Below are 9,733 nucleotides of genomic sequence, written 5' to 3'. Positions count from 1 at the left end.
GAGACTGGGACGGAGGTTCACCTTCCAGCAGGACAATGACCCTAAGCATACTGCTAAAGCAACACTCGAGTGGTTTAAGGGGAAACATTTAAATGTCTTGGAATGGCCTAGTCAAAGCCCAGACCTCAATCCAATTGAGAATCTGTGGTATGACTTAAAGATTTCTGTACACCAGCGGAACCCATCCAACTTGAAGGAGCTGGAGCAGTTTTGCCTTGAAGAATGGGCAAAAATCCCAGTGGCTAGATGTGCCAAGCTTATAGAGACATACCCCAAGAGACTTGCAGCTGTAATTGCTGCAAAAGGTGGCTCTACAAAGTATTGACTTTGGAGGGGTGAATAGTTATGCAAGTTTTATGTTTTTTTGTTTTATTTCTTGTTTGTCACAAAAAAAAAATATTTTGCATCTTCAAAGTGGTAGGCATGTTGTGTAAATCAATTGATACAAACCCCCCAAAAATCAATTAGGAAAAATGCCAAGGGGGTGAATACTTTTGCAAGCCACTGTAATAACATAGTGTGATAGCAATATTATATGGTGGAGCTTTTCTCCCTCTGCTGGACATGGATAGGTAGTGCAGAGAGGGAGAGGGAAGTTACTGTATGTTGTAGCAGCACACACTGAGTGTACAAAATATTAGGAACTCTTTCCATGTCATAGACTGACCAGGTGAAATCTATGATCCCTTATTGATGTCACTTGTTAAATCCACTTCAGTCAGTGTAGATGAAGGGGAGGAGACAGGTTAAATAAGTATTTTTAAGCCTTGAGACAATTGAGACATGGATTGTGCCATTCAGAGGGTGAATGGGCAAGACAAAATATGTAAGTGCCTTTGAACTGGGTATGGTAGTAGGTGCCAGGCGCACCAGTTTGTGTCAAGAACTGCAACGCTGCTGGGTTTTTCACACTCAACAGTTTCCTGTGTGTATCAAGAATTGTCCACCACCCAAAGGACATCCAGCCAACTTGACACAACTGTGGGAAGCGTTGGAGTCAACATTGGCCAGCTTCCCTGTGGAACATTTTCAACACCTTGTAGAGTCCATGCCCCGACAAATTGAGGCTGTTCTGAGGGCAAATGGAGGGGGGTGCAATTCAATATTACAAAGGTGTTCCTAATGTTTAGTATACTCAGTGTCTAAGAGGTTTTTACCCAAGGTGGTGCCACATGACCCAACAGGTGGTAAGGTAGAGGAATCCCCTGCTTGTGACCACACCACCCAGAATGGACTGTGGTGTATTAACTAGAAACACAGTGGGCTGGGCCTTGGGGTGTATTCACTAGGTACCAAATGGAAGAAAATAGAGCGGAACAGGAAGGGACCATCTGAATTTGTCCAATAAGAAACTCTGGGTCTTCCTTTCCTGTGGCGGTCCTCATGAGAGCCAGTTTCATCATAGCGTTTGATGGTTTTTGCGACTGCACTTGAAAAAACGTTCAAAGTTCTTGAAATGTTCAGTATTGACTGACCTTCATGTCTTAAAGTAATTATGGACTGTTGTTTCTCTTTGCTCCCGAGTGGCGCAGCAGTCTAAGGCACTGCATCTCAGTGCTTGAGGCGTCACTACAGACCCCGTGGTTCGATTCCAGGCTGTATCACAGCCGCCCGTGATTGGGAGTCCCATAGGGCGGCGCACAGCATCGTCCGGGTTTGGCCGGTGTAGGCCGTCATTGTAAATAAGAATTTGTTCTTAACTGACTTGCCTAGTTAAATAAAGGTAAAATAAAAATAAAAATAAATAAAACATTTGCTTCTTTGAGCTGTTCTTGCCAAATAGGGCTATCTTCTGTATACCACCCCTACCTTGTCACAACACAACTGATTGGCTCAAAGGCATTAAGAAGGAAAGAAATTTGACAAATTAACGTTTAACAAGGCACACCTGTTAATTGAAATGCATTACAGGTGACTACCTCATGAAGCTGGTTAAGAGAATGCCAAAAGTGTGCAAAGCTGTCATCAAGGCAAAGGGTGGCTACTTTGAAGAATCTCAAATATAAAATATATGTTGATTTGTTTTTTGGTTACTACATGATTCCATATGTGTTATTTAATAGTTCTGATGTCTTCACTATTATTCTACAAGGTAGAAAATAGTAAAAATAAAGAAAAACCCTTGAATGAATAGGTGTGTCCAAACTTTTGACTGGTACTGTATGTGTATATTATTTTCTATTATATGTGTATATTCTATTCTATATTTGTATATTCTATTCTATTCTGTGTCTATTTTATTATATTCTACAGGTATATGTGTATATTCTATTGTATACATGTATATTATATTCTATACGTGTATATTCTATTCCATATGTGTATATTATATTCTATATGTGTATATTCTATTCTATATGTGTATATTCTATTGTATGCATGTATATTCTATTGTATTCTATATGTGTGTATTCTATACTATACGTGTATATTCTATTCTATACGTGTATATTCTATTTTATTCTATATGTGTATATTCTATTCTATAAGTGTATATTCTATTCTATGTGTATATTCTATTGTATACGTGTATATTATTTTGTATACGTGTATATTCTATTCTATATGTGTATATTCTATTTTATTCTATATGTGTATATTCTATTCTATATGTGTATATTATATTCCATATGTGTATATTCTATTCTATACGTATATTATATTCCATATGTGTATATTCTATTGTATACGTGTATATTCTATTCTATACGTGTATGTTCTATTATATGTGTATATTCTATTGTATACGTGTATATCCTTTTGTATATGTGTATATTCTATTCTATATGTGTATATTCTATTGTATGCATGTATATTATATTTTATTATATATACAGTGGGGAGAACAAGTATTTGATACACTGCCGATTTTGCAGGTTTTCCTACTTACAAAGCATGTAGAGGTCTGTAATTTTTATCATAGGTACACTTCAACTGTGAGAGACGGAATCTAAAACAAAAATCCAGAAAATCACATTGTATGATTTTTAAGTAATTAATTTGCATTTTATTGCATGACATAAGTATTTGATACATCAGAAAAGCAGAACTTAATATTTGGTACAGAAACCTTTGTTTGCAATTACAGAGATCATACGTTTCCTGTAGGTCTTGAACAGGTTAGCACACACTGCAGCAGGGATTTTGGCCCACTCCTCCATACAGACCTTCTCCAGATCCTTCAGGTTTCGGGGCTGTCGCTGGGCAATACGGACTTTCAGCTCCCTCCAAAGATTTTCTATTGGGTTCAGGTCTGGAGACTGGCAAGGCTACTCCAGGACCTTGAGATCCTTCTTACGGAGCCACTTCTTAGTTGCCCTGGCTGTGTGTGGTTGTCATGCTGGAAGACCCAGCCACGACCCATCTTCAATGCTCTTACTGAGGGAAGGAGGTTGTTGGCCAAGATCTCGCGATACATGGCCCCATCCATCCTCCCCTCAATACGGTGCAGTCGTCCTGTCCCCTTTGCAGAAAAGCATCCCCAAAGAATGATGTTTCCACCTCCATGCTTCACGGTTGGGATGGTGTTCTTGGGGTTGTACTCATCCTTCTTCTTCCTCCAAACACGGCGAGTGGAGTTTAGACCAAAAAGCTAAATGTTTGTCTCATCAGACCACATGACCTTCTCCCATTCCTCCTCTGGATCATCCAGATGGTCATTGGCAAACTTCAGACGGGCCTGGACATGCGCTGGCTTGAGCAGGGGGACCTTGCGTGCGCTGCAGGATTTTAATCCATGACGGCGTAGTGTGTTACTAATGGTTTTCTTTGAGACTGTGGTCCCAGCTCTCTTCAGGTCATTGACCAGGTCCTGCCGTGTAGTTCTGGGCTGAACCCTCACCTTCCTCATGATCATTGATGCCCCACGAGGTGAGATCTGGCATGGAGCCCCAAACCGAGGGTGATTGACTGTCATCTTGAACTTCTTCCATTTTCTAATAATTGCGCCAACAGTTGTTGCCTTCTCACCAAGCTGCTTGCCTATTGTCCTGTAGCCCATCCCAGCCTTGTGCAGGTCTACAATTTTATCCCTGATGTCCTTACACAGCTCTCTGGTCTTGGCCATTGTGGAGAGGTTGGAGTCTGTTTGATTGAGTGTGTGGACAGGTGTCTTTTATACAGGTACCGAGTTCAAACAGGTGCAGTTAATACTGGTAAAAAGTGGAGAAGAGGAGGGCTTCTTAAAGAAAAACTAACAGGTCTGTGAGAGCCGGAATTCTTACGGGTTGGTAGGTGATCAAATACTTATGTCATGCAATAAAATGCAAATTAATTACTTAAAAATCATACAATGTGATTTTCTGGATATTTGTTTTAGATTCCATCTCTCACAGTTGAAGTGTACCTATGATAAAAATTACAGACCTCTACATGCTTTGTAAGTAGGAAAACTTGCAAAATCGGCAGTGCATCAAATACTTGTTCTCCCCACTGTATGTGTATTCTATACTATACGTGTATATTCTATTCTATACGTGTATATTCTATTTGATTCTATATGTGTATATTCTATTCTATATGTGTATATTATATTCTATACATGTACATTCTATATGTGTATATTCTATTCTATACGTGTATATTCTATTCTATGTGTATATTCTATTGTATACGTGTATATTCTATTCTATATGTGTATATTCTATTCTGTACGTGTATATTCTATTCTATATGTGTATATTCTATTCTTTATGTGTAATTCTATTCTATACGTGTATATTCTATTCTATACGTGTATATTATATTCCATACGTGTATATTCTATTGTATACGTGTATATTCTATTCTATACGTGTATGTTCTATTATATGTGTATATTCTATTGTATACGTGTATATCCTTTTGTATACGTGTATATTTTATTCTATATGTGTATATTCTATTCCATATGTGTATATTCTATTCTATACGTATATTATATTTTATTCTATATGTGTATATTCTATTCTATCCGTGTACATTCTATATGTGTATATTCTATTCTATACGTGTATATTATATTATATGTGTATATTCTATTGTATACGTGTATATTCTTTTGTATACGTGTATATTCTATTCTATATGTGTATATTCTATTCTGTACGTGTATATTATATTCCATACGTGTATATTCTATTGTATACGTGTATATTCTATTCTATACGTGTATGTTCTATTATATGTGTATATTCTATTGTATACGTGGTGGTTGTATACGTATTGATACACTGGTGGTTTGTTGTGGCCGAGTATTGGCGCTAAACCGTGTTGTTGGAGTCCGGCATGCTAGCTGGCTGTGGCGTCTTATGACTAAGTGCCTGGACGATTTTCACGGAATAATACTGCACCTAGTTAGCTAGCTGAATAAACTAAGTTAGTCTATTCCTAGAAAATATTTAACCGCTGTAGTTTACAACAATTATAGTTTCTGAGGTGGAAGTTGGGAGAGTTATATTTGGGAGTTGTGGTGAGGGAGGCCCCGCTCTCTCCTTTCCCAGATGTTTAGTTCATTTCATTCCGATCTCCTCTGCATTATTGTAGCCATCTGCTGCAGCCTGTCAACTATGCCTCTGCCTATCCCTGTTCTCTCCTCTCCGCACAGGCTACACAAACGCCTCACACCGCGTGGCTGCTGCCTCTCTAACCTGGTGGTCCCTGCACGCACCACCCACGTGGAGTTCCAGGTCTCAGGCAGCCTCTGGAACTGCCGTTCTGCTGCCAACAATGCAGAGTTCATCTCAGCCTATGCTACCCTTCAGTCCCTCGACTTCTTGGCGCTGACGGAAACATGGATTACCACTGAAAACACTGCTACTCCACCTGCTCTCTCCTCGTCTGACCACGTGTTCTCGCATACCCCGAGAGCATCTGGTCAGCGGGGTGGTGGCACAGGAATCCTCATCTCTCCCAAGTGGACATTCTCAATTTTTCCCCTAACCCGGCAGGTAGCTTAGTGGTTAAGAACGTTGTGCCAGTAACCGAAAGGTCGCTGGTTCTAATCCCCGAGCCGACTAGGTGGAAAATCTGTCGATGTGCGCTTGAGCAAGGCACTTAACCCTAATTGCTCATGTAAGTCGCTCTGGATAAGAGCGTCTGCTAAATGACTAAAATGTAAAATGTAATTTGAATTCCATGCTGTCACAGTCACTAGCCCATTTAAGCTTAATATCCTTGTCATCTATCGCCCTCCAGGTTCCCTTGGAGAGTTCATCAATGAGCTTGACGCCTTGATAAGTTCCTTTCCTGAGGATGGCTCACCCCTCACAGTTCTGGGGGATTTCAACCTCCCTACGTCTACATTTCTCTCTGCCTCCTTCTTTCCACTCCTCTCCTCTTTTGACCTCACCCTCTCACCGCCCCCCCCTACTCACAAGGCAGGCAATACGCTTGACCTCATCTTTACTAGATGCTGTTGTTCTACTAATCTCACTGCAACTCCCCTCCATGTCTCCGACCACTACTTTGTATCCTTTTCTCTCTCGCTCTCCTCCAACACTACTCACTCTGCCCCTACACAGATGGTAATGCGCCGTCGCAACCTTCGCTCTCTCTCTCCCGCTACTCTCTCCACTTCCATCCTATCATCTCTTCCCTCTGCTCAATCCTTCTCCCTCCAATCTCCTGATTCTGCCTCCTCAACCCTCCTCTCCTCCCTTTCTGCATCCTTTGACTCTCTATGTCCCCTATCCTCCCGGCCGGCTCGGTCCTCCCCTCCAGCTCCGTGGCTTGATGACTCATTGCGAGCTCACAGAACAGAGCTCCGGGCAGCTGAGCGGAAATGGAAGAAAACTAGACTCCCTGCGGACCTGGCATCTTTTCACTCCCTCCTCTCTACATTTTCTTCATCTGTTTCTGCTGTTAAGGCCACTTTCTACCACTCTAAATTCCAAGCATCTGCCTCTAACCCTAGGAAGCTCTTTGCCACATTCTCCTCCCTGCTGAATCCTCCCCCCCCCCCCCTCCTCCCTCTCTGTGGATGACTTCGTCAACCATTTTGAAAAGAAGGTTGACGACATCCGATCCTCGTTTGTTAAGTCAAATGACACTGCTGGTCCTGCTCACACTGCCCTACCCTATGCTTTGACTTCTTTCTCCCCTCTCTCTCCAGATAAAATCTTGCGACTTGTGACGGCAGGCCGCCCAACAACCTGCCCGCTTGACCCTATCCCCTCCTCTCTTCTCCAGACCATCTCCGGTGACCTTCTCCCTTACCTCACCTCGCTGATCAACTCATCCTTGACCGCTGGCTATGTCCCTTCCGTCTTCAAGAGAGCGAGAGTTGCACCCCTTCTCAAAAAACCCACACTCGATCCCTCTGATGTCAACAACTACAGACCAGTATCCCTTCTTTCTGTTCTCTCCAAAACTATTGAGCGTGCCGTCTTTAGCCAACTCTCTTGCTAGCTCTCTCAGAATGACCTTCTTGATCCAAACCAGTCAGGTTTCAAGACTGGTCATTCAACTGAGACTGCTCTTCTCTGTGTCACGGAGGCTCTCCGCACTGCTAAAGCTAACTCTCTCTCCTCTGCTCTTGTCCTTCTAGACCTGTCTGCTGCCTTTGATACTGTGAACCATCAGATCCTCCTCTCCACCCTCTCCGAGCTGGGCATCTCCGGCGCGGCTCACTCTTAGATTGCGTCCTACCTGACCGGTCGCTCCTACCAAGTGGCGTGGCGAGAATCTGTCTCCGCACCACGTGCTCTCACCACTGGTGTCCCCCAGGGCTCAGTTCTAGGCCCTCTCCTATTCTTCCTATACACCAAGTCACTTGGCTCTGTCATATCCTCACATGGCCTCTCCTATCATTGCTACGCTGACGACACACAACTAATCTTCTCCTTTCCCCCTTCTGATAACCAGGTGGCGAATCGCATCTCTGCATGTCTGGCAGACATATCAGTATGGATGACGGATCACCACCTCAAGCTGAACCTTGGCAAGACGGAGCTGCTCTTCCTCCCGGGGAAGGACTGCCTGTTCCATGATCTCGCCATCACGGTTGACAACTCCGTTGTGTCCTCCTCCCAGAGTGCGAAGAGCCTTGGCGTGACCCTGGACAACACCCTGTCGTTCTCCGCTAACATCAAGGCGGTGACCCGATTCTGTAGGTTCATGCTCTACAACATTCGGAGAGTACGACCCTGCCTTACACAGGAAGCGGCACAGGTCCTAATCCAGGCACTTGTCATCTCCCGTCTGGATTACTGCAACTCGCTGTTGGCTGGGCTCCCTGCCTGTGCCATTAAACCCCTACAACTCATCCAGAATGCCGCAGCCTGTCTGGTGTTCAACCTTCCCAAGTTCTCTCACGTCACCCCGCTCCTCCGCACACTCCACTGGCTTCCAGTTGAAGCTCGCATCTGTTACAAGACCATGGTGCTTGCCTACGGAGCTGTGAGGGGAACGGCACCTCCGTACCTTCAGGCTCTGATCAGTCCCTACACCCAAACGAGGGCATTGCGTTCATCCACCTCTGGCCTGCTGGCTCCCCTACCTCTGCGGAAGCATACTTCCCGCTCAGCCCAGTCAAAACTGTTCGCTGCTCTGGCACCCCAATGGTGGAACAAGCTCCCTCACGACGCCAGGACAGCGGAGTCACTCACCACCTTCCGGAGACATTTGAAACCCCACCTCTTTAAGGAATACCTGGGATAGGATAAAGTAATCCTTCTACCCCCCCCTTACCCCAACCCAAACCCCAACACAAAAATAAAAAATAAAAATAAAAAACATTGTAAAGTGGTGATCCCACTGGCTATAAGGTGAATGCACCTATTTGTAAGTCGCTCTGGATAAGAGCGTCTGCTAAATGACGTAAATGTAAATGTAAATGTACGTGTATATCCTTTTGTATACGTGTATATTCTATTCTATATGTGTATATTCTATTTTATTCTATATGTGTATATTCTATTCTATTTGTGTATATTCTATTCTATATGTGTATATTCTATACTATATGTGTATTTTCTATTCTATTCTACAGGTATATGTGTATATTCTATTATATTCTATACGTGTATATTCTATTCTATACGTGTATATTATATTCCATACGTGTATATTCTATTGTATACGTGTATATTCTATTCTATACGTGTATGTTCTATTATATGTGTATATTCTATTGTATACGTGTATATCCTTTTGTATACGTGTATATTCTATTCTATATGTGTGTATTCTATACTATATGTGCATTTTCTATTCTATTCTACAGGTATACGTGTATATTCTATTCTATTCTATATGTGTATATTGTATTCTATTCTATACGTGTCTATTCTATTATACAGGTATACATGTGTATGTTCTATTCTATAAGAATATATTATATTCTATACGTGACGTTTCTATTCTATATGTGTCTATTCTATTCTATTGTATATGTGTAGGCTGTATTCTATTCTAAGGGACTTGCAGGCTCTGTGACCTAGTTAAATAAAGGTAAAATTAAAATAAATAAAAAATGTGCTTCTTTGAGCTGTTCTTGCCAAATAGGGCTATCTTCTGTATACCACCCCTACCTTGTCACAACACAACTGATTGGCTCAAAAGCATTAAGGAAAGAAATTCGACAAATTACCTTTTAACAAGGCACACCTGTTAATTGAAATGTATTCCAGGTGACTACCTCATGAAGCTGGTTGAGAGAATGCCAAAAGTGTGCAAAGCTGTCATCAAGGCAAAGGGTGGCTACTTTGAAGAATCTCAAATATAAAATATATGTTGATTTGTTTTTTGGTTACTA

This window comes from Coregonus lavaretus (assembly GCF_964263955.1).
Source record: "Coregonus lavaretus genome assembly, chromosome: 28".
Taxonomy (NCBI): Eukaryota; Metazoa; Chordata; class Actinopteri; order Salmoniformes; family Salmonidae; genus Coregonus; species Coregonus lavaretus.
This window is presented reverse-complemented; position numbering follows the sequence as displayed.